The sequence below is a fragment of the Schistocerca gregaria genome, chromosome X, assembly GCF_023897955.1.
Source record: "Schistocerca gregaria isolate iqSchGreg1 chromosome X, iqSchGreg1.2, whole genome shotgun sequence".
NCBI lineage: Eukaryota > Metazoa > Arthropoda > Insecta > Orthoptera > Acrididae > Schistocerca > Schistocerca gregaria.
The window spans coordinates 165416257-165442729 of NC_064931.1; the positions used below are offsets into that span (position 1 = coordinate 165416257).

Below are 26473 nucleotides of genomic sequence, written 5' to 3' on the forward strand. Positions count from 1 at the left end.
TTTGGACAGGCACGACACTTTGGATTTTGCTGCAAATTCTTTTCAATCACCTCCCACTGTCTTTCAGGTTAGCAAGCTGGCTGCACGCGCATCACACATACATGATGCTGTACCGGCTCGGCGCGCGCCTGCCCAATTCACTTCCAGGAAACAGACACCTGTTATGCGCCAGCAGAAGCCGCCTGCTTTGCGCTCATGCCGATTGTTCAAGGCCGTGTGCCATTTTTGCAACAAGAAGGGACATGTCCAGGCAGTGTGCCTCAAGACAAAAATCTAATGCTCCATGTTACGTTTCGAGACACGGAACGGTTTCCAAAATAAGACTTCCTATCACAATGAGCTGTAAGCAATGGAAATAAATGTTGTACATTCGCCTCCTGTACCTGTGCCATTGCCCGAGTGTGTGAATTTTCTTTGTGATGCCAGTGCAAGCCGACGTAAGGAGACCCATCACACACAATCTGCCTGTCAACACAAGCCAGTGCACACTGCTTCTCAGAATGCTAATTTTTGCTGATGGCAGAACAAACTTTTTGTAAACTTGAACATTCAGAATCATATGATTCCTTTTCAGTTGGACACTGGAGCTTCTGTTACACTCATGAATCAAAACTTATGAATTGCTTGGTTCACCTCCACTGAGTAACGCAAATGTTACGTTAGCTACCTACAGTGGTCAAAGTATCCAGGTTTTAGGACTCCAAACTCAAGTGATTTTGTTTCATGTACTGTGTTCACCCTCATCTGTAAACATTTGTGATCTTGATTTATTTGATGTATTCTCCCTAATTATGCATGATAACATACTAGCTGTCACTAAATATGTTCCCACCAAAAGTGTTTCCGAACTAAGTCAAGAGTTTGCTGACATTTCTTTCGCCAGGTTCAGGGCGCAAGACAAATTTTCAGACGCATATTGAATTGAAGGACAATGCACAACCTAAATGTTTCCGCTCTCACACAGTGCCTCACGCGCTTTCTAGATGAAGTTGCTAAAACACTGCATGCGCTTGAGGAACAAGGAGTGATTGAACCAGTGACAGCATCACTATGGACTTCACGGTTGGTTATCTTAACAAAACCATCAGGCAAATTGCCGCCATCAATCCCCAACTTGTTGTTTCAACATTTCCTTTGCCACGTCCACAAGACTTGTTTGACAAATTGTATCAAGGTAAATATTTTTCCAAGTTAGATTTGCGATCGAGAAGGAAGCTCTTTATTTGGTTTTTGGAGTCACAAAAACCCACGCCAACACACTATCCAGGTTGCCAATAGCTGAAGACTTGCTGTTTGACTCTTCCGAACAGGCTTGTATGTACACTGGTGTGCAAAATGATGATGTAGTAGAAAGTTTTCCTGCTGACTTTTGTCGTATAACCACAGCAACAGCTAACAACCTAGTATTAAGTGTCGTTTTGCATTATGTCACTAAGCAATCGCGTTTGTCTAAAATTTGGATTGAAGAACCATTGGTTCGTCTTTTTTTTTTGTGCAGGCGACTTTTGTCTTTAGCCATGGGGTCTCTGCCACTTGCCCTAAGTTTCCAGTGTTGGCGCCATCAGGGCTGCCACTGCAGGGCCCTCTTCCTAGCTCTCCTCACTGCTGGGTGCCAGCGCGGATACCATGTCTCACAGTGGAGTCGCCCGCAGTGCCAGCAACGCTGCGGTGACCAGATGACCATATGGACCAGGTGCCTTCAACTGAGATAGGGCACAGTGAAATCCCGGTTACAACGCCATCCAATGCCGCAGAACAGTCTGCACTTCCTGATTTCCTTCTTTGTTCCCGGTCGGGTGCCCCGACCCGATGGAGGTCGACCCTTCGGTTGCTCCCATAGTTGTAGAAGCACAGATGCCTCATGTTGACGTGCACCCTGGAGTAGGTTTCCAGGCGTTCCCTGTCTCCTGTTGATCGGAATGGCAGGGTGTAGGTGGGCATGCCTCGCCTGCAGCCATGCTCCCCACCTCCTCGACTACATCAGCATGGCGTCCTCCACGTGGCGGTCATAAGCCATATTCAATGGCCGTTCACAGATTCGCGAGGGAGGAATGTGGTACCAACGTATGATACCACAATTGTCAGCGGTTGAAGTTATCAATTGCGGTCCGTATTAGTATCATTGTACCCATGAGTAGCTAGCGCTGCTCTGCGGATTGTATCAAGTTTCTAGCAAGCTCTCATTCACTCTTTCTCAGAATGTCAAGTAGTAAAGTAGCATAGCCTTCAGCTGATAGGAAGACACCTCTAACAAGGCACTTAGTAATGTATGGCCTAAGTGAGGCCTCAATAGCTATCTGTTTATAATTATATGTATGAAGCCAAGAAGAATCCTGAACAACCAGTTAAATACAATATATATAATATTTTCCAACGACTTCTAATTATTTTAGTCATTGCAGATCGAGACCATGCAGCCAGCACCTTATTGACATTACTGACAAACCTGCTGTGATTTATATGTTTCTATTTAGCACTGGCCACCAGCCAACACTGGCGATGACTCTTTCATCGCCATCATAAAACATATAATAAAAGCAAAAATATCTCCCACTGCAACAAGTAATGACCTACTCATAAGTATCTGTATCTTATTCACAATTTAAGAAAAAAGAAAAAATTAATATTAAATCTCTGACCATAAGGAACACATTCCACTAAAATTTCCAAACATAAATATGAATCCATCAGCCACAATGTGAAAATTCAAACTATCTCAGCAGAAATTCTGCCAATAGCAACTTGAAACATTCAATTCATGTCAAACAACTCACTAACTTACATTTAGCACAAGAGAGCGCCCCCAAATGCTACAACACACCATCTACAAACACAGACAGACTCAAACATCAAACCTCACCATGACACTACGACCACATCACAGGTCTAAGCAGATGGGTGTAGCATCAGCACCTGACCTTGAGCAAATAATGTGACAGTAGCCTCAGAAGGTAAATTTGAGGGGGAAAGCAAAAAGGGACCTCTTGTCGGAAGAGTAAAATTTTCAGTACAAGCAAAAACATTCAATAATGTGTAAAATTTCAATTTTCGTTTTTTTAAGTATATTATAACAGTTTACTTCTTTCTGAACACGCTCATATTGATTTGAAACTTGTTTGAATGCAACTAAAGTCAATTACATCATTAAAAACAAACAATGTCAGTCTTCGGAAAAGGAACCTCTTGTCGTTATTGGCAAATCAAATTGCTTCGACAAGAGGTCCCTTTTCTAAATATCACAGCTATACATGCAGTATAAAATAGCATCCCTTAAATTTTAGAAGCATTTTAAGGAGCTCAGAGTAATTTTGTATAAAAGAAAACCGTTTTGTGATTTCAATAATGCCAAACAACACACATGGTCCTATTTTTGCGAATGCCTACAGATGTTGCCAATGTATAGTTGGTAGCCCTCAGAAAGCAGCTGACAGCTGACGTTACAAATTCGTGCTTGCTCAGTTTAAAGTATGCAATGTGTGAAGATAGAATTGTGAAAGCACTAAACGATACTGGTCTTGGTGGTGATTTATATGATAAAAGTTGACGAAGTATTTCAAGATTATTTTTCTGAACGAATGCCAAGTAGAGACGAATCAAGTGATGAGGAACTGGAACCTCAAGGTGATGAGTCAGTTAATCTATGTGATATTTCTTTATTACAAGACATTCCGAAGTTTAATGAAGCCTTAGGTACAACGATAATGTTACTGATAATGTTATTATTGAAATAGAACGAAATGTTAATAGTGATCAAATTGTAGATGAGAATGATGGTGCTGAAGACTTTGACCTGGTAGTAACTGATGACTGCATAAATTTAATTGACTCTTTTGATGCTGACAGAGACCATGCTCTCGTTTCAGAGTTTTTAAAAGCAGGTTGCGGGTGGAAAGGAGAATGTTGCAATTACTGTTCAGTTGATGAATATTTGAAAATGCATCGTGAATGTGGTGAGATTTATCATTATGAGAACAATGTCAACACATTAGATAAAGTAATTTTAGGCCAATTGCGGTGTGTCACTTCAGATTCTTCTTTGACAGCTCGTAAACATAAAGTACAAACTGAGAGGAAACAATCACAAAGTAAATACTTAGTAAAAGGTCGGCAAGTTTGTACAAACACTTACATGTTTTCCTACAATATTAAAATTAAAAGACTAAAGTGCTGTAACAAAAATGTATAATGATACAGGATTGATTGTCAAAGCTCATGGTAATGCAAGAAAACTTCCTAAGAATGTAACTTCTTTTTCTGATTCAGAGTTTGTTGTAAGGTTTTTACACAATTACTCAGAACAACATGCCATAATTTTACCAGGCAGAAGTAGCACTCAGTATAAAGCAAATTTCAAGCTTCTACCTTCAAGTGATGATAAAGCCAAAATTTTTGAAACTGATATGGCTTCCTTTACAAATGATATGCCTGTAAAACCAGTGGTGGTGGTGGTGGTGGTGGTGGTGGTGGTGGTGTGTTGGGGCTTATGGGCGCTCAACATCGAGGTCATCAGCACCCTGACACACATTTAAAGGAACGAACGTGGACAGACCTAAGAAAACTAAAGCACACACTCAAAGAAAGCAGGAAAAGAAGGAAAATGCTACATAAGAAAGTAAAACCTAAGGAAAGGGGAAACTTAGCAACAAGAATGTCACAGGAAATTGTTATTGGCTGCCCACTTATATAAAATATGGGCTAGCTTGTCACACAGTGAGCAAATTAAAATCCTCTCCCTAAAATCTTTGTAAAAACATTTGACATGTCACAGAACTTTAAAACTTTAGCCACATTCATCCGAGTGTTGCCTAAAAGAGATGGCAGGTCTGCTGGCAAGTCAGCTGCGGCCTGCTGGTCAGAAAATAAAACACAATCCAATAAAACGTGGCGCACAATGACCTGGACGCCGCAAGCACCACACATTGAAGGGTTCTCTCGCCGGAGCAGGTAGCCATGCGTCATAGGGCTGTGGCCTATTCGACGCAGAGTGAGGAGAACCTCGTCCCATCGATGGGGCTGAAAGGAAGTACACCACACACGTGTTGTGGGCTTGACTATACGGAGCTTATTGTCAGTCACTTCCAGCCACTCATCCTCCCACCGACGCATAACCCGTGAGCTCAACAGCGAGGTGAGTGCGTGCAAGGGGATAGCACACTGAGAAACATGTGGGGCGAGACACACCTCCTTGGCTGCGAGATCTGCCCTTTAATTCCCAGCAATGCCGACATGCCCCGGAACCCAGCAGAAAGCTACAGCCTTCCTCAGTCGCTGTAGTCGGAGGAGGGCATCCTGGATGGTCTGGACAATTTTGTCTGCCGGATACAAACGTTGCAATAAGTGAAGGGCACTGAGTGAATCGGAACAGACAAGAAATTTACGAGAGGAAGAATGTCTCATGTGCTCCAGTGCCCGCAAGATCGCAGACAATTCTGCATCAATGACAGCGAAAGTCTGCGGCAGGCGGACCTTGAATACACGATCTGGAAAAACAACTGAGCAACCAACAGAATCCCCTTGTTTCGACCCATCCATAAAAACAGCTACATAGTCGTGGTGCTCAGATAAAATGGCAGAAAATGCTGCATTAAAAACGGTGGCAGGAGTGCAATCTCTCTTGTACTGCAATGAATCTAAAATCACTCCGGGCCTCTTCAGTAACCAGGGTGGCAGGTGGTTTAAACCCTGGATTTGGGGTTGTACAGACTCCACACCAAGGGAATCTAGTACACGTTGCACACGGATCCCAAATGGCAACGTAGCCCTGGGGACGGCGGTAAAAAAGGCGGTCCAGAGGTGGATGGGCAACAAGATGGTGAGCAGGCGAGCTGGGAGCTGCAAGAAACTTACAAGCCTGGCACACCAGCAGGAGCTGCCGCCGAATGGTAAGTGGCGGTTCCCCAGCCTCAGCACAGAGGCTGGGTATGGGAATGGTCCGATAAGCACCCGTGGCCAGTCGAATCCCAGCATGGTGAACAGCATCAAGGATCTGCAAATAAGAAGGCCTCACTGACCTATATACTGTGCACCCATAGTCCAACCGTGAACGCACGAAAGCTCGGTAAAACTGAAGGAGACGCGCCCTGTCCGCTCCTCAAGACCTGTGGCTGAGGCACTTGAGGAAGTTGAGTGCCTTCAGGGTTCTGGCTTTCAAGTCACGTAGGTGTGGCAGCCATGACAACCTGGAGTCAAAAATTAGGCCCAGAAACCGCACTGTGTCTCTAAAATGTAGGACAGTATCCCCGATATGCAAGGCAGCCAAAGTAAGAAGACGACGAGAACGATTAAAATGAACACAAACACACTTATCGACAGAAAACCGAAAACCCGTCTTTGCAGCCCACTCCTCTAACTGCCGCACTGTTAGCTGCAAGTGACGGCTCACAGCTGCAACACTGGAGGAGGAACAGAAAACAGCAAAGTCGTCCACAAATAAGGAGCACTGTAGTGGACTCCTCACTGTAAACGTTATACTGTTGATGACTATGGCAAAGAGGGTAACGCTTAAAATGCTACCCTGGGGGACACCGTTCTCTTGCTCAAAGCGATCAGATAGTGTTACCAACGTGGGTCCGAAAAAAACGCTGAGACAAGAAAGACCGAATGAAAATCGGAAGCAGATGTGGAAGAATACAGTATCTCCAAGTAGTATCATATGCCTTACTGATATCAAAGAAGACACCAATACAGTGATGCTGATGGAGAAAAGCCTGCTGAATAGCCGTCTCTAGGAGGGTCAGGTTGTCGACCGTGGACCGAAATTTTCGGAATCCCCACTGAAAGCGGCTAAGGAGCTGTCTGGTCTCTAACAGCCAGACCAGACGCCGGTTAACCATCCGTTCCAGGGTCTTTCCGACACAGCTGGTCAAGGAGATACTACGATAACTACTGGGACATGTGTGGTCCTTTCCTGGTTTGAGGAGAGGGATGAGGATTGCCTCCCACCACGAGGTGGGGAACACTCCTGTCTGCCATATGAGATTAAAACATTCGAGGAGGATTCCCACATGGAGAAAGGGGAGTTGTACGCCTTAGAACTGTTCGACAGAAAGTCCAAGTTCGCTCTTTCGACAGTCGCACGGTAGCGACGAAACGCTGGATCCTGATTTGCAGTGGCAGTACTTTGTGCAAAATGCTCTGCCAGCGTCTGAGCAATGGCTCTGGGTGTCGTTAGGAGGCATCCCTGGTTCAGGACAGCAGTTATTGGTAAACGGCTATGTTTACCGGAAATCCGCCGGATGGCTTCCCATACTTTTGTGGAACAAATGGAACGGTTGATGGAGTCCAGGAACGCCTGCCATGACCTTTTATTGCTCTCTTTAATGACACGGCGTGCCCTGGCTCTTGCGATTCGAAAGGCGGTAAGATTGACCGCTGTTGGACGGCATTGAAATCGGCGAAGAGCCGTACGCCTGTCCCGGATGGCTGAACGGCACTCTTCTGTCCACCAAGGCACAAGGCGCCGCTTCAAGAGTGCCAGAAGACTGTGGTATGGACAGGTCAGCAGCATGATGGATCACAAGCGTTATGTGATCCACCCATTCTTGGATGCTATTGTGGCGGTCAAAGACAGCCAACCGAGTGAACAGTGGCCAGTTAGCCCTGCCAATTATCCACGATGGTGGCCGCTGCTCCAACAATACACCATCCAGGAGATGAATGCGGATAGGGAAGTGATCGCTGGAATGAAGGTCGTCAATGACCTCCCAGTGAACAGAGTCGGTGAGGGTTGGAGAGCAGAAAGATAGGTCAATGGCTGAGAATGACCCTGTAGCAGGAGAGAAATGAGTCGGTGTACCTGTGTTGAGGATGCACAACACTTGAGATGTTAGGAGGATCTCCAAAATTCGACCTCGAGCACAAAGAGAAGTGGAGCCCCACAGGACATTATGGGCATTGAAGTCTCCCAGGAGGAGAAATGGGCTGGGGAGTTGGTCGATAAGATCTGTGAAAGCGTCTAAGGTCATTGCATCCTGAGGGGGTAAATAAATGGAGCAAACGGTAAGCCTCCGAGGTGAATGAATTTCAACTGCAACTGCTTGCAGGTCAGTAGCCAGGGGGAGAACAGAGGAGTGGTGGTAATTATTGAGAAACACAGCGACTCCACCTTTGGCCCTTTCTCCAGTCAGGTCACCTTTGCGATATGACGTATAGCCCCTTAGTATAGGAGCATCAGATGGTTTGAAATGCGTTTCCTGTAAACACAAGCACAGGGGGCGTTGCCGTGCTAGGAGGTGCAGTTCCTCCACATGTGCCCGGAATCAATTCATGTTCCACTGTATAATGGGAACCATCTATCAGGGTGGGAGTACCTTCATTCTCACTTTCTGTCGGGGAGGACAGCCCACAACAGACGGAGGCTCAGTTTTGGGGCGAGATGAGTGCCCCAGTCTGACATCAACCTCCATCGTCTCTGAAGAGGAGTCGAGAGAGACGTCAGAGAGAATGACATCCACATCAGCAGACTGTAGAATGTCGGTCTCCTTTAGCGGGCGAGTCTTCACCTTTGTCTTTGGCTTCAATTTTCTGGCCTGAGGCGGCATTGGTGCCAAAACCTCAGAAGCAGTAGGGGGTGTAGCAGCGCTGGGCAATGCACAAGACTGGATCCAGGAAGGGGCAGGAAGTTCCATGACGTCAGCTACCACGGCCTGGTCAGAAGGCCGGGGGGGGGGGGGGGGGGCAGCAGGCTTCACAGGAACGGCAGCAGCACACGTACATTGACAAACGCAGGTGCTAGTGCTGACAGTAGCAACCTCCGTTTGTGTAGTGGCATCGGATTTCAACACTGGCTGTTTGAGAATGGAAGAAAAGGAAGCAGCGAACGTGGGCGGCTGCATGGACTTGTAAATTTTCTTCGCCTCACCATAAGAAGGGCGTTTTGTAGTTTTAAGTTCCTGGATCTTCCGTTCCTCAAGAAAAACTCTGCAGTCCCTACTCCACACAGGGTGATCCCAGAGCAGTTGACACACTTGGGAGGAGAGGAGCAGCCAACTCCCTCATGGGCGGCTTTACAACATTTCCCGCAAGTGGCTTCCCCTCTACAGCCGAGAATAGTGTGTCCAAAGTGTTGGCATTTAAAACACCGCATGGGGTTGGGGTAATAAGGCCGTACACTGAGACGAAGGAAACAGGCCTTCACATGCTCTGGCAATTTGGTGGTGTTAAATGTAAGGATAAACGAGTCAGTCTTTACGAGAGTACCATCCACCCGTTTCATAATGTGTTGCACATTGACAATACCTTCCCGGGACCATTCAGCCTTCAGTTCGTCTTGGGGAATGTCAACGAGATCTCTGCAAGTCACAACACCCTTGCTGTAGTTCAAGGTGTTATGAAATTCAGTCTCTATCGCAAACTCCCCAAGAAATTGCGCCTTCTGAAGGTTCTGAGCTTGCTGGAAGGTAGATGTTTCAACCACCAAGGTTCCATTTCGCAAGCGCTTTACAGACTTTAGAGTGCCAGCAATGCCTTCTAAGCCCTTCTGGATATAAAATGGTAAAACTTTTGCGAAACTCCCATCGTTTCTTTTAATTACAAGAAACACATTCAGCGAAGCAGCATGCGTTCTGTTACGACTACCTGAATCAGGAGGACTGGCTACACTAGCCCTCTTGTTAGATTGGGTGTTAGAACCTTCAGCGGCCCACCCTCTCCGATGGGAGGAGGAGAAGAAGAAAAGTTCGAAGGTTCCATCTCGGTCCCACGAGCAGCTAGGGAACTAAGAGTCCACCTAGACAGAGCCCCGCGTGCCTAAGTAAGCCTTATACAACTGAGGTGCGGCAGGTTCTCCAGAGGTTGCCCGCTAATGACTGTTCCACCTCAACAGCCATGCATCTCATTGGCGCGCAGCACACCTTGAGATTGAGGGGTTGTTTATAGAGGTTTATTCCATCCTTGCGATCCGGGTGGCCAAGCCAAGATCCCCAATCCCTGAGACACACAACATTACACCGCCACACCGCACGGTGGTCGTTGAAGCATGTCCAGAGCTTACGGTGACAGGGGACTGGCGGCGCTTACCAGTCCCCAGCTCAGGAACCCCGGGGTAGCCAAGCCCGTACCCAGCAAATGAATGCTGAGCCCCTGGGGGCGTAAAACCAGTATCAAGTAGGGTGTTTTGTAACATTTGGAAAGAGATATGCCCAAAAATAGTTGTCATGAAGCCCAAATAACAGCATTTCACTTCAGGAACTGCAATGGTTTCAGTGCCTGCAGTAACTAAAATGGAAACAATTGAAAAAATGCAGTCCCATCTACAACTTGTTGCAAAAGAAAGTATGTTTTATAAGGGAGCTATCAAAAAGACCACGGAAAATTTTGAAGACGGTGATAGAAGTTGTGTACACTACAGTTTTGACATGGCCCAGCACGTTCACATACCCAGTAGCCTGTTGCAGCCTGGACCTATTTAGTTGTTGGTTCCATTCAGAATAGGAATATTTGGGGTTATGTGTGAGACTGTGAACAAACAAGTACACTAGTACACTATCTACTCCCAGAAAAGTGTAGGAACAACAATGGGATCCAACGTCGATGTCAGTCTTTTCCACAACTACTTGAAAATCTACAGTCATGGAGAAGACAATGTTCTTTCATGCTGACAATTGTGTAGGTCAGAACAAGAACGATATCTTATTAGGATATCTTGCTTGGAGAATCAGTAATAACAAAAATAAGAGTACTGCTTTGTCATTCATGCCAATAGGTCACACGAAATTTACATGTGACTGGACACTTGGACTTTTAAAGAAAAGATTTAGGGCCACTTATATCTCTTCCATACAATAATTCACCGACTGCATTGAGAAATCTACATCTACAACACATGTTAACTCAGCTGTTGCTGTTGTAAATAAAATAGGTCAAGTTGCTGTGAATACATATGACTGGCTAAATTTCTTGAAGGATGTTAAAGCTAACAAAGTATCTCACATAACTAAATACAACCACTTTGAGTTCAACGTTAGCTACAACGGTAGAGTACATTGCAAATTGGACATTGATGGAAATGAATTTGTGCACCGCATCCTCCCCAATGGCAATGGACCCACAGGGTTTCCTGCTGCAGTAATACCTCCAGGGATGACAAGACAACGAAAACAGTACCTTTTTAAAAACATCAGGACCTATTGCAAAGAGAACTACAAAGACATTATGTGTCTCAAAGCAGTCTCAGAATGTGAACCAGAAACTCAAGTCAGTGAAAGTAAAGATCCTGAAGAAGAATCTGACCAAACAAATATTCCAGTGAAAATAGAAGAGTCGAAAATGCTCTTGTTAAAGTGCCTTTAACAGCATTAAGACTTTTTTCATGAACAGAAAATCAAGCTGTTTGGCAACTACAAAATATGAGATCTCAGTAATCTATTTTGTAGGATTTGTGACTTCCATTTTCTTGTGGTTCTAGTGCCATTAATTGCTCCAGGATCAAAATTTGATCCAAAAGACGCCATAACATAGTGTAAAAATATATATATTACGGCAAAAAAATAAGCACAGGGCTTGCTATATTTTTCTCAACAAGGTGCCAATTAATTTGGTTTCAAATGTATTTACACTCTGATGTGATATAGGTCTCAGGGAGTAATCCAGTTATTGTGAAGTGTTAATTTAAAAAATTCCAAACCACTTGGCAAAAGATATTTTAAGTGTAATATATTAGAAGAATTTGTTTCTTAAATACCTAAAGTAATGATAATAAAGTGAAATTTTAAAAGCCCATATCTCAAAACACCTCTTTTATGTCATAAATATTCAACCTGCCATAACTGCCTCAAAATTAGAGATAGAAATAATTTTTTTTTTACAGAATGTTAAGAATTTAATGTTGAATGTAAAAACAACAAAAACTCAAATTCCTAATTTTTCGAAAAGAGGTCTATTTTCGCTTTCCACCTCACAAATATTGATGAGGCAATGACTGCCAATTGGCAAGAAAACAGGACTAAATTAGCTAGAAAGAAGTTTAATTACTGTTGGAACATTTGTTCAGTGTGTGCATCTTTTTGGTACAACCCAAAAAGGCCAGCACTGCCTACTCTGCACTTAGAAATGCTTCTCACTGTACTGGCCCACAAACAAGACTGACAGCACAGTCTTATTCAATCTGTCCTACAGCATATTCTTTTTAATCAGCGCAGCTAAGAGTTAAAAATTGTTTATTCTAACACTGAAATTCATATACTTACACCCTAAACCATTTACTCCCCAGTGGTACATCAGATTAATAATAAACAGCGAATTTTGAACACGCTGATTCTCTGAATGTAAGCCGAGACATTCGGATAAACCCTTACCTGTTTCTTTAGTATCTTGTTTTGCAAATGCAAATCTCTCACAGTATCTACTGTTTAGCTGCATGTCACCTTCTGCTTTTAGCAAGTCTCATCGTTAAACGCTTCAGTGACTGAAAATAAAGTTCAAGACCTTCACTACTTAACAACTCAAAATGTTTGAATGAGAGTTAACTTTGAAGAAGCCTTCCAACAACCATATAAACAGTACTAAATTGCATACAACATAGCTTTGTACTCTTTAATATAAGCTTACAACTATGAAACTAAATCTGCAGTTTATAACGTTCTCAGTACAACGCTGTACTTGCAGCTTGAGCACATACGACACAGTATTAAATACATCCTATACATTTATATTCTAAGGGAAAATACGATATGCTAACCACAATAATTTTAACTGATCAACTTACTTAACTCCCAGAATGTCAATGTATATTACGTTTCCTATTCTCTCTCCAACAAATTTGCAACCCATTTTGCGTTCTGCTTTTCGTATCTTATAAATCGAAACAGCACAAAGCCTATGGCGGAGTTACCACTACTGTTCCACGAAGCATATACTATCTTGACCAAAACAATAACAAACACAGTTCTTCCCGGTGGCCAAAATTTTCGTATTCAAAGTTTATGCTCACAACGCCTTCAAACAAGTATCTATGTGCAAATGTTAATATGTTTCGTACAAATGTCCCTTAGATAAAGCCGTAAGAAGACGACAGTAAGGAAGAGAAAGTGACCTTAGAAATGAAACGTAAAACCATTGAAAAACGCGAATGTGGTGTGAGCATTGCAGACTTAGCACCCATATACACTATGTGATCAAAAGTATCTGGACAGCTGGCTGAAAATCACTTACAAGTTTGTGGTGTCCTCCATGGGTAATGCCCACCCTTGGCCTTGTCGACAGCTTCCACTCTCACACGCATAAGTTCAGTTAGGTACTGGAAGGTTTCTTGGGGAATGGAAGCCTATTCCTCACAGAGTGTTGCACTGAGGAGAGGTATCAATGTCGGTTGGTGAGGCACGAATTCGGCATTCCAAAACATTCCAGAGGTGTACTATAGATTTGAGGTCAGGACTCGGTGCAGGCCAGTCAATTACAGGAATGTTATTGTCGTTTAACCACTCCACCGCAGGCCGTGCATTACGAACAGGTGCTCGATCATGTTGAAAGATGTAATCACCATCCCCGAATTGCTCTTCAACACTAGCAAGCAAGAAGGTGCTTAAAACATCAATGTACTCCTGTGCTGTGATAGTGCCTCGCAAAACAATAAGGGGTGGAAACCTCTCCATGAAAAACACGACCACACCACAACACCACCACCTCCGAATTTTGCTGTTGGCACTACACACACTGGCAGATGACGTTCACCAGGCGTCTGCCAAACCCACACCCCGCCATCAGATCACCACAATGTGTATCGTAATTTGTCACTCCACATAACATTTTTCCACTGTTCAGTCGTCCAATGTTTATGCTCCTTACACCAAACAAGGCATCATTTGGCATTTACCAACGTGATGTGCGGCTTATGAGCAGCCACTCGACCATGAAATTCAAGTTTTCTCGCCTCTCCTAACTGTCATAGTACGTTCAATGGTTCCTGATGCAGTTTTGGAATTCCTCTGTACTGGTCTGGATAGATGTCTGCCTATTACACATTACGACCCTCTTCAACTGTCAGCGGTCTCTGTCAGTCAACAGACAAGGTCGGCATGTATGCTTTTGTGTTATATGTTTTCACTTCACTATCACATCGGAAACAGTGGACCTATGGATGTTTAGGAGTGTGGAAATCTCACAAACAAACTAATGACACAAGTGACGCCTAATCACCTGACCATGTTCATTGTCCATGAGTTCCACAGAGCGGCCCATTCTGCTCTGTCACGATTTCTAATGACGCGGGTATGGAGTACCTGGCAGTAGGTGGCAGCACAATGCACCTAACATAAAAAACGTATCTTTTTGGGGGTGTCCGGATACTTTTGATCACATAGTGTACAATCGGTGTGCATCAATTACGAGGGTTGCCCAGAAAGTAATGAACCGTATTTTTTTCTCGGCCGAAAACAATACTACGAATGTGAAATGTACTTATGTTTTATTTGAAGTCTCGTGAGTGAGTGAGTTTCCGTCACCTTCGACAGATAGCGTAGCTGCAGGACAGTTTCAAAATGGCGTCTGTAGGTGATGTACGCTGCAAGCAACGTGCCGTCATTGAATTTATTACTGCAAAGAAAGAAATTGTGGGGAATATTCACAAACGCTTGTGTAAAGTCAATAGAGCATCTGCTGTCGATGGAAGTACACTTAGTCGCTGGGCATGGAGGGTGAGGTCATCAGAAGGTGGTTCGGTGGAGATCAATGATTTACAGCAGTTGGGGAGTCCATCCACGGCTGTCACACCTGATACGCTGCAGCGAGCTGATCTTGTCACTCGCCATTAAAGGATGCCATTCCTGGAAGACTTTTTGAGGACTATGAGGAGGTGATTCACACATGAAGCACTAGCTCTGCCACCTAACAAGGATTGGTACCAACAGGGGATATGAGGCCTTGTTTCGTGCTGGCTGGAGGAACACAAACAGAATGGGATAGAGATTACGTGGAAAAATAGGGTATGTAGATAAAACAACATTCTTTCGTGTGTGGAATTCTCATTACGTTCAATATAGAATATTTGAAAAAAAATTCAGTGGACAACTTCCTTGGCAACCCTCGTACTTACGCTATCCTCAAAAACATTGACAAGGTTAAGGAGATAGATACTTCAAAGGGATTATCAAGAGTATCTAAACACCGGTTTCGTATTATGGACGAAGTCGAAAGATCCTTCCTTATATGGATAAATGAAAAGCAATTGCAAAGCTACACTATTAATGAGAACATCATATGTGAGAAGGCGAGAATGATTTTCGCCATCCTCCTCAAGAAGACGCCAGGATCTTCAGCGGGCAAAGAAGTTTATAAGGGAAGCCATGGGTCTTTGAGAAGTTTAAGAGAAGACCTGGCATTCACAGCATTGTAAGGCGTGCCAAAGCCCCCAGCTCCGACACAAAGGCAGCAGAAGAGAACTTCATCAGCAACGTCAAGATGCTCGAAGGTTCTGATGCTTATCTGCTGCAAGAAGTTTTTAATTGTGACGAAATAGGTCTATTCTGGGAAAATTTGCTGAATCATATCTTTATAACAGCAGGGGAGATGCATTGCCCAATCACAAACCAATGAAAGACCATATCACATTGCTGTTCTGTGCCAATGCAAGCGGCGATTTGAAAATTACACCGCTGCTTTACCATTCAGAAGCTCCATCAGCCTTCAAAAAGTGTAATGTCCAGGAGAACAGGTTAAATGTGGTTTAGAGGTCCAATGACAAGGCTTGGGTGACACATGATCTTTTTTGTGATTGGTTCAATCAAGTGTTTGGTCTTTCAGTGAAAAAAATATTTGCTTGAGTTGAACTGCCACTCCACATCTTGCTTATTATGGAAAACTCTCCTGCCCATTGCCGGCCGGTGTGACGGAGCGGTTCTAGGCGCTCCAGTCTGAAAACGCACGGCTGCTACAGTCGCTGGTTGTTGTCCTGCCTCGGGCATGGATATGTGTGATGTCCTTAGGTTAGTTAGGTTTAAGTAGTTCTAAGTTCTAGGGGACTGATGACCTCAGATGTTAAGTCTCATAGTGCTCAGAGCCATTTGAACCATTCTCCTGCCCATTTTCCTGCTCTACAAGACTACCACCTTGAAGAGTTTCAATTCATCGAGATCCAATTTCTGCCGCCCAATACCACTCCATTACTCCAGCCTATGAACCAGCAGATTATTTCTAACTTTAAGAAGCTCTACACTACAGCATTCTTCGAAATTTGCTTGAGTCGGCTGAAGCTACCAGTCTCACTCTCAGAGAGTTTTGGAAATATCACTTCAACATCGTTGTCTGCGTCAAGATAATCGAAAAGGCGTGGGAAGGGGTTACCAAAACTCTCACTTCCCATTGGAAGAAGCTTTGATTGGAGTGTGTTGTCGAATGTGACTCTGAGGCATCTGAGTCAGTACCCTGTGGAGATTGTGACTTTGGCCAAGAGCATGGGACTAGAAGTGGATAACAATGATTTCGATGAGCTTGTGGAATATCACAGCCAACAAACGACCACCGAAGAGCTTATGGAGTTGCAGTGTATATAAGTTGTAGAGAAGAGTCCTTCAGATGAAGAGGAGGAGGAGATAGTAACAGCAGTTCAGTAATCTTCTGGCGCAGTAAGAGAAATGCTGAAAGCAAGGAAATCGGTTGCATCGTACACTGAAAATCATCACCCCAATAAAGCAGTGGCTATGCCCGCTACAAATTTATTTGACATCATTGCTATGTCGCATTTTCGCTAAGTGTTGAAGCATCGGCAGAAACAGATGACTATAGACAGCTTCTTAGTAAAAAGGAATTAGTTATGTGTCGTGAATAATAAAGTACATAATACTGTATGTATAATTTTCTTTGAATAAATGGGGTGAATAAGATAAAACTTTTAGTACTTTTCTGCATTATCGTATTTTGCATTAATTTATACGGGATAAATTGTTTCGCGTAACGAGTGGTTCGCTCTATGAGTAAAACTCCAGAACGATTTTTGTTAGCTATGTGAGGTTCCACTGTACAATGAAGGCAGGAAGATTCATGAGCATATGGCAGGTAAGCAACACTCTAATGAATGGGGAGTAGAGAGGTGACGCTTCTTCTAAGTATTGTGGGCAAAAATATTACAAGCTCTTACATACGTCTCATGAACTTACGGCTCATGAACTGACTGCAACGAGAAAATTAGGGGATAATACGAGGATTTTTGGCGAGACAAAATCAACAACATATGGAAACTGGTAAATTTTGCAGTATTGTAGAGCATTTCCAAACAGCTATCTGAAGGTGACTATGTCTACATTTAAACTCACGCTCCACAGTGATATGGTAGCAGATGTTTTAGTGTTCCATTTTTTAAGAGTCAAAGAGCATTGATTCCTCATACTGGTGGCGCATATTGCACTCACGTGTGGGGTTACTGTTTTGGTGTCCTAGGTAGAGGTCATCATTATCTCAGAATTTTTGGACACTGCGTCTTTCATTTTTATGGCTTACAATGCATAACCACATGTGGAACATGGGGGTATTCTGCAGGATTTAAACCCATAGGGCATGGATAGTATGCAGCACCAGCTGTCAATTGCACTGGTAGAGAAATGGAATGATTTTCATACAACCAGGCGATCATGTAAGTACACTTATTCCTCCACATTTCTGTCGCATTTGTCTCAGTTTTACGTATTTTCCATTAATTTTCGTAATTTTGCCAGGTTTCCCATAACGCAATTTACCCAATTACTCGAGTTTCAGACCATCAGTCTCGACGACCTGTCACTACGACAAAAAGTTTCATCGTGTCAATTTCGTTATGCTATCAGCCAATGACACTGCAGCATGATTGTAATTTTCTGTATCACTGCTAAACTATACCCTCTATTACTTTGCGAGTGCTATATACATGTCGACATATCGCAAACCCTGTTACACTTCCTACATCACATGAGACAAATACTGTTTCTTAATGTGGGAAATAGTCATTTGCAGAGAGATGGTGCAAAAGCTACTTTCCTTAGCCAAAACACTGCACACATTCTGTAAGATTTTATTGCGATTGCCTATCTCTGCCTATGTGATTAAGAGTCACAAAGTATACTTGCATTCATAGCATAAAGTCTTAGATTGAAAGATATCACTAACACCTTTGACAATTACCATCCCAACAAAAGAATCATATCCATACCAGCACTCTGCCCTCTATATCGAAATGAGCTGCCCCTTGATTGAACCTGTCGGCTAATGATACTGAGAAAAAACTCTTAGATGCTTTCTCTATGCATCTTGTAACTATTGCTTGGTCTTTAACCAATCTTCCCTGCAACATTGTCACCGACTTAATTTTGAACTGACCAGAAGTATTAGCGCACTATACCCACTACATTCGATACCTTGTTAAAGAACGGAATGAACTGAGTTCCACATAATCAATATACTTCGATATCGTGCTTTCAGAAAGAGCATAACACAACTTCCAAACTTGCACAACCGACTGGTACTAGCGATACAGACAAGTATTTACATTCCACTACTGTAGCTGCCATTCTGTGAAGACTGTTTGATAACAATCTTATGTCACTCATACAATTACACATGATCTCTCTAGATGCATCCATGCTGAGCAGGTTAGCACCCTTTACTGGTGTGTAGAGAATACGGGTCTGATGCCTTTGAGACTGTTGTGGTTGTATAAGAGATGATTAAGAAGAAGAAACGTATGGTTTATGCATGATGGAATTCCAGGAGGAAGGAGTTTGAAAAATTGTACATAAATCGGTTGTGCTAGCAATTCTGTAGTATTGGAAAGAAAGAAATTGTCGCAGAACGTGAACACACACTCGTAAGACTACACAATTCAACACTTAAACATGCTATAATGTAAAAGCAATGTGGTTTCCAATATGTTATTCATGTGGAATGCGACGCTATTAATACTCCAATGGAGGAAATATATGTCCAACACCTGACATTTATTCACCCTCTAAGATTTCTATCCTACTTACTATGGTGAGAAGCTTTAAGATGATAAAACTATTACCTTCTACACCAAGGGGAAAAATTGAATAGCTTTCTCGAGGTGTACAGGAACACGGTTTGAAAATTATTCTTATCTTGTATCAGTCATATAAAATGACTGTCAGCAGTGGAAAATTCATTAAACTACATCTTATGAGGAAAAAGACAAATGCATAGCAGTGGTGTTTGACATGCCAGACTACACCAATGCTGCACTAACTATGAGAACAGGACACAATCTCTTCCAAACACAATAACTGTGAAGCACATATATACACAGGGATTCCACCACCTCACAAACCCCTCACTCGATTTATGTTCAAGATGTGGCAGGGGAATGGAGTACTTTGCATTCATCTTCATTTGTTTAGAGGAGGATGCTGAAATAGGTTTTCCATCGGTTTGGTAGACCCAATTCATCCCACATGCGTTGGAAGTGCTCCGCTGGCTGTGGTATGGAGGGGTTTTCTGTTAATGATCGCAGGTCGATAGCTCTCTAAATCACACGTAGAACATACAATTACATATGAACTGAATGCAAGTTATACCACACAACTGATACGCTATGAGAGAACATTGGGAAAAAATGGTTTAAAGTGCAATATATGACCTACCACAACTTCTCGCTGTCTCTAGAATGTATCATAAGTCTACCAGTAAATCATAACTCATTAGAGCCCCTCTCAGCTGATTAATCCACCTACTTTGTATCATCCTTTAACACAGATCGATGTCAATTTAGAGGCAGAGGTTTTTCTTTTCTAGTAGTGCAGTGAACTTGCATATATCTCTATTATATCAGTAGACATACTGGAGAATGTCGTTAAAAAGCATTCTGGAAATGTTCTGAAAGGTATCTGTTAGCTGACACCACATGATTGTCAGCGGTAACTGCCGTCTGCATCACACCTCCTGTGCAGCAAGCAACGTAAATTTAATTATTAACTGTGTTTTTCTTATTTGTCACTTCTTTTTCCATGTGCTTTTGCTTTTAGGAAACTTTAATTTTTGAGGTACTAGTAATAGTGTTCCATAGATTTCGTGTTTGTTTTGAATACAATCCAGAGACAGTTAGTGCTTAGTCTCATTGTTTCCAACAAGAAGTGTCTAGTAACCACAGTTTAGTCAGCTATTAGCTGCCTTTACTGAATTAGCAGTCTAGTTCAAAACTGATTACTTAACTCTCTACAGTAAATTGTTGATTTCTTAGGATGGATAGGATGTGACTGCTGTGTACGGATGCAGGAGGAGCTGACCACTGTTCGCGAACAACTGAATGTGCTGATGGCCACAGTCAGCCGTCTTCAGGCTGCTGCCTCGGAGAGTAGCGGCAGTGGGGAGTTTGATGCATTGCATGATACACCCCAGGTGTTACATGCTTCACCCACAGTCCCTGCTGTCGAGACATCTTCGCGGGTACCGGGCACAGCTGGGCCACCCCCTCCCCAAGGGGAGCAGTGGGTTCAATGGTGTTCGTGTCACACGAGGCGGAGGGTCAATGTGGAGGCTGGCCATGTGGCATCCCCTGCTCTGCCTATGAGTGGACATGTGGCCGCTCCTTCAGCAAGGTCCGAGCAGCACATGGGGGGGGGGGGGGGGGGAGGGGTTTATTACTGATTGGGAGCTCCAATGTTAGGCGAGTGATGGAGCCCCTTAGGGAAATAGCGGAAAGGTCAGGGAAGAAGGCCAGTGTTCACTCTGTCTGCTTGCCATGGGGTCTCATCCGAGATGTGGGGGAGGCCCTGCCGGCAGCGATAGGCAGCACTGGGTGCACTCGACTGCAAACTGTTGCTCATGTTGGCACCAATGACTCCTGCTGTCTGGGTTCAGAGGACATCCTCAGTTCATACAGGCGATTTGCGGAGTTGGTGAAGGCGTCTGCCTCGTTCGCGGGGTGGAAACTGAGCTAAATATTTTTAATGTCATTCCCAGAACAGATGGCGGGCCTCTGGTTTGGAGTCGCGTGGGAGGCTTAAACCAGAGGCTCAGACGATTCAGCAGAAATGTGGGGTGCAAATTTCTCGATCTCTTCTATCGGGTGGAGAAATGTAGGGTACTCCTGAATAGGTCAGGCATGCACTACACACAGGAAGCGGCTACAAGGTAGCGGAGTATGTGTGGAGTGTGTATGTAGGTTTTTTGGGTTAGAGAATTCTCTCTCTTGGCCCGACAAGACGCCTTCTGATGTAGCAGTAGGCAAAACGCAACAGTGAATGACAATATTAATGTGGTAATTGCAGGAGCGTCTATAGAAAGGTTCCACAGCTGCTCTCATTAATAAATGGTCACAATGCCCACATAGTACTAGGAACAGAAATTTGGCTGTAACCAGATGTAACCAGTAATGAAATTCTAAACTCAGATTGGAATGTATACTGCAGAGACAGGCTGGACAGTGAAGGGGGATAAAAAGTGCAACAGTAATTATGTAAATTGACGGAGATCCCAAATGTGAAATAATTTGGGTGATGGTCACGGTTAAAGCAGGCTCAAACATGGTAATTGGATGTCTCTATAGGTCCCCTGGCTCAGCAGCTGTTGTGGCAGAACACCATGCTATAGTTTTGGGTGGAGATTTTAATTTACCAGATATAGACTGGGAGACAAACGTTTATAATGGGTGGCAGGGACAAAGAATCCAGTGAATTTTTTTAAGTGCATTATCTGAAAACTACCTTGAGCAGTTAAACATAGAACCGACTCGTGGCGATAACATATTTGACCTTCTGGTGACAAACAGACCCTAACTATTTGAAACAGTTAACGCAGAACAGGAAATCAGCGATCATAAAGCTGTTAGAGCATGAGTGATTTCAGCTGTAAGTAGAAATATTAAAAAAGGTAGGTAGATTTTTTTGTTCAGAAAAAGTGACAAAAAGCAGATTTCAGAGTACTTGACGGCTCAACACAAAAGTTTTATCTAAAGTACAGATAGTGTTGAGGATCAGTGGACAACGTTCAAAACCATCGTACAATATGCTTTAGACGAGTATGTGCCAAGCAAGATCGTAAGAGATGGGAAAGAGCTACCATGGTACAACAACGAGTTAGAAAACTGTTGCAGAAGCAAAGGGAACTTCACAGCAAACATAAACATAGCCAAAGCCTTGCAGACAAACAAAAATTACACGAAGCGAAATGTAGTGACAGGAGGGCTATACGAGTGGCGTTCAATAAATTTGAAAGTAAAGTTCTATGTACTGACTTGGCAGAAAATCCTAAGAAATTTTGGTCTCATGTCAAAGTGGTAGGTGGGTCAAAACAAAATGTCCAGACACTCTGTGACCAAAATGGTACTGAAACAGAGGATGACAGACTAAAGGCCGAAATACTAAATGTAATTTTCCAAAGTTGTTTCACAGAGGAAGACTGCACTGTAGTTCCTTCTCTAGATTGTCGCACAGATGACAAAATGGTAGATATCGAAATAGATGACAGAGGGATAGAAAAACAATTAAAATCGCTCAAAAGAGGAAAGGCCGCTGGACCTGATGGGATACCAAATCGATTTTACACAGAGTACGCGAAGGTACTTGCCCCCCTTTTGGCAGCGGTGTACCGTATGTCTCTAGAAGAGCGTAGCATTCCAAAAGATTGGAAAGGGGCAGAGGTCATCCCCGTTTTCAAGAAGGAACGTCGAACAGATGTGCAGAACTATAGACTTATATCTCTGACGTCGATCAGTTGTAGAATTCTGGAACACAAATAATGTTCGAGTATAATGACTTTTCTGGAGACTAGAAATATACTCTGTAGGAATCAGCATGGGATTCGAAAAACACGATCATGTGAAACCCAGCTCGCGCTCTTTGTCCACGAGACTCAGAGGGCCATAAACATTGGTTCCCAGGCAGATGCCGTGTTTCTTGACTTCCGCAAGGTGTTTGATACAGTTCCCTACAGGCGTTTGAGGAACAAAGTAAGAGCATATGGACTATCAGACCAATTGTGTGATTGGATTGAAGAGTTCCTAGGTAACTGAACACTGCATGTCATTCTCAACGGAGAGAAGCTTTCTGAAGTAAGAGTGATTTCAGGTGTGCCGCAGGGTAGTGTCGTAGGACCATTACTATTCACAATATATATAAATGACCTTGTGGATAACATCGGAAGTTCACTGAGGCTTTTTCAGGATGATGCTGTAGTATATAGAGAGGTTGTAACAAGTGAAAATTGTATTGAAATGCAGCAACGAATTGATGCATGGTGCAGGGAATGGCAATTGAATCTCAATGTAGGCAAGTGTAATGTGCTGCGAATACACAGAAAGAAAAATCCTTTATCATTTAGCTACAATATAACAGGTCAGCAACTGGAAGCAGTTAATTCCATAAATTATATGGGAGTAGGCATTAGGAGTGATTTAAAATGGAATGACCAAATAAAATTAATTGTCAGTAAATCAGATGCCAGACTGAGATTCATTCGAAGAATCTTAAGGAAATGCAGACCGAAAACAAAGGTAGTAGTTTACAGTACACTTGTTCGCCCACTGCTTTAATACTGTTCACTGGTGTGGGATCCATACCAGATAGGGTTGATAGAAGAGATAGAGAAGTTGACCAGTTGGCGGGCTCGTGGCAAGAGGGCAGCATGCATCGCTGCAGCAGCAGACCAGGCTACAGGCGGTGCAGCTCGCGCAGCCAGCAATGTAGCAACAGCCACTCCACCTGTACCCTGCTGACATCAAAGCATGCACAAAGCGGCTACTGCTGGTACCACGCCCATTTCAGCAACAAAGCAACCAGGGGCCGGGCTCCTTGCTCGCACACAAACGCCAGCTGCGATTGGACCTAGGTGCACCGGGCTGCAATTTGATATCGAGGCATTTGTTTGTTGTGTAATGGGGTGCAGGCGTGAGGTACCTTGTCTACACCAGTTCGGTCCTATCGATATTCCCCTGTTCTATGTTACGAGACTGCAGGCGGGTCGAGGCACTCTCCCTCACAGCGGCAAACAATTCAGTAATTAAAACTTACAGCACACACAGCCAGAATTTAGATCTAAGTCTACGCCACACATTCTCATGGCCTTTTACTGTGGCCGATGTCAATGAGTCGATCGTGGGTGAGGACTTTCTTGGCCACTACAGGCTGCTAGCTTGAAACATTCCCCGACCTCACCTGCCCAGCCGGCGCAACTAAAGACATCAAACATACGATGGTGCACCACATAATAACCACACCCGGACCACCCACATCGTGCTGTCCACGTCCAGTCGCGCCTGATAGACTTGCAGCAGCAAAGGCAGTGTTCGAGTAATCCTGCGGCAGGGCATCATTCGACCATCGAGCAGCCCATGGTCATCGGCGTTACAGTTGGTACCAAAAAAAGACAATTAGTGGCGCCCATGTAGAGACTACTGCGTCCTTAATTTGCGAACGGTGTCGGACCAATACCCAGTCCCACACCTTCAAGACTTCAGACTGTGCGGTGTTCAGCAAGATAGAGTGCGCAAAGGCATACACCCAAATTCCGATGGCGCCCGAAGACATTGAAAAAACAGCTATTGTAACGCCCTTTGGGCTTTCCAAAAGCCTACTTAAGACTTTCGGTCTTCGGAATACTGCCCAGACTTGGCAGCGGTTCCTGGATGGCGTCTTGCGAGGCTTGCCATTTTGTTTCGCGTACCTCGACGACGTCTTGGAGTATTCGAAATCGTGCGAGCTCCACCGCCGCTACCTAATGACAGTTTTTCAGTGCCTGAGTGAAGCCGACATCATTATTAATGCAGAAAAATGCGAATTCGGTGTGGCGGATATCGAGTTCCTCAGCCATTTAAGTACCCCCACCCGATCGATGCCACTACCGGAGAAAGTGCAAGCAATACTGATCATGCTTCGACCGTAGACACACAAAAAACTACGCTGTTACCTTGGCAAGTTGAACTTTTATCCCTGACACTTTCCAACGCTGCCGCCGTGCAAGAGCCGTTGAGTAAGGCGTTACACGGTCCTACCTCAAAGGGAAAGACCCCTGTAAATTGGATAGACGCAATGGAGCAGAGCTACACGGACTCAAAACGAAATCTCGCAGAAGCAATGCTGCTGGTGCACCCGGTACATGACGCGGACTTAGCTGTAGTCGTGGATGCCAACCAGGCCGCCATCGGTGCGGCGTTAGAGCAGCGCGTCGGCGGGAGCTGGCAGCCTCTCGGTTTTTTCTCTAAGAAGCTATACAAATCGCAACACGCTTGGAGTGCTTATGACCGAGAGTAGCTTGCGGTGTATGCGGCGCTGAAATACTTCCGTCCGTCCTTAGGAGCACGACAACTTGTCAGTTTCACGGGCCACAAACTGATTACGCACGCATTACGTAACAACCACACTAATTGTTCAGCGCTCCAACTCGAGCAGTTAGAGTTCGTGTCGCAATTTACAACATGCATCCGACACATTTCGGGGATAGAAAATACTGTCGCCGATTATTTGTCTTCAGCGTCTGCGATATCTCACATCCTGTGAACTTTGAGGACGTCGACCAAGTACAGGAGAGTGATGAAGAACTGCACCGCTTCCGTCACGACACTTCCAACATCCTGCAACTGGAGCTGGTGCCTGTCCCCGGCTCTGCACAGAATATTTTGTGTGACATCTCAACTGGCACGCACCGACCGTTCCTTCTAGAGGAATTCAGGGGCATTGCCTTCGACTGTGTCCACGGACTTTCACACCCCAGCACCAACACCACTGTGACGCTCGTGGCCACGCATTTCATCTGGCTCTGTCTTTGAAAGGACTGCCGTGAATGGTCGCGCACTTGCACGGCATGACAGTGCACCGTAGTCGGGAGGCACACCCATGCACTCATGGGCACCTTCCCTGACGTGACACGCTTATTTGCACACGTTCACGTGGACCTCGTCGGCCCACTTCCTGTCTCTCAAGGCAAGCGGTATCTCTTAACCATGAACCGCTTTACTCGTTGGCCGGAAGCAACGACCGTCGCCAACGCATTCGTCGACACCTGGGTGGCATGCTTCGGATGTCTCGATCACGTGACAACTGACCACGGCCGCCAGTTTGACTGCGCATTGTTCATGCACGTCACCAGACTGTGTGACATCCGGCTAGACAGGACAACCACCCGGCGTCGAAAGGAATGGTCGAACGGTTCCACAGGACTCTGAAAGCCACCCTAACTTGCCACGACACCTATGTCTTGCGCACTCCAGCAGCCACGCTTTTCTTCAACCCGGCAGAAGACCTGATCACAGACGACACTCCCTCTGCCAGCAGTCAGACGTAGCTTGCACCCATAGCCTCTGGTGACGTACAGCGGCAGCCTGCTGTCATCGCACCACCATGTACGCCTAACACCATCCCACCCAGGCAGCTGGCACAGCCACTCGGACCGTGCCCACCACAGGTGCACCAGTCGCACCCACCACAGCCTCCAGTGGACTACGTCACGCGCGCCGGCCACCGTCTCTGATTCGAACAGCAGTGGTGCATCACCAACGCACCATGCCACCCACAAGAGGAAACATGCACCCGAGCTGCTAGACGCCATCAGAATCTGGAATCCACGT

At 44.5% G+C, this 26473-nt stretch overlaps 1 long non-coding RNA gene across 2 annotated transcripts in view; it reads right to left on the minus strand.

Annotated features, from left to right (window-relative positions):
• LOC126299267 (uncharacterized) overlaps nucleotides 1-12928 on the minus strand; it is a 248422-nt gene extending 235494 nt beyond the window's left edge. For both annotated transcript variants that reach the window (XR_007552765.1, XR_007552764.1), the window contains exons 1-2: nucleotides 12704-12928; nucleotides 12294-12403 (exon numbers count right to left, since the gene is read on the minus strand). This is a non-coding gene — a long non-coding RNA (uncharacterized LOC126299267). The remainder of the gene's footprint in view (nucleotides 1-12293; nucleotides 12404-12703) is intronic.
• Nucleotides 12929-26473: the final 13545 nt, after the last annotated feature.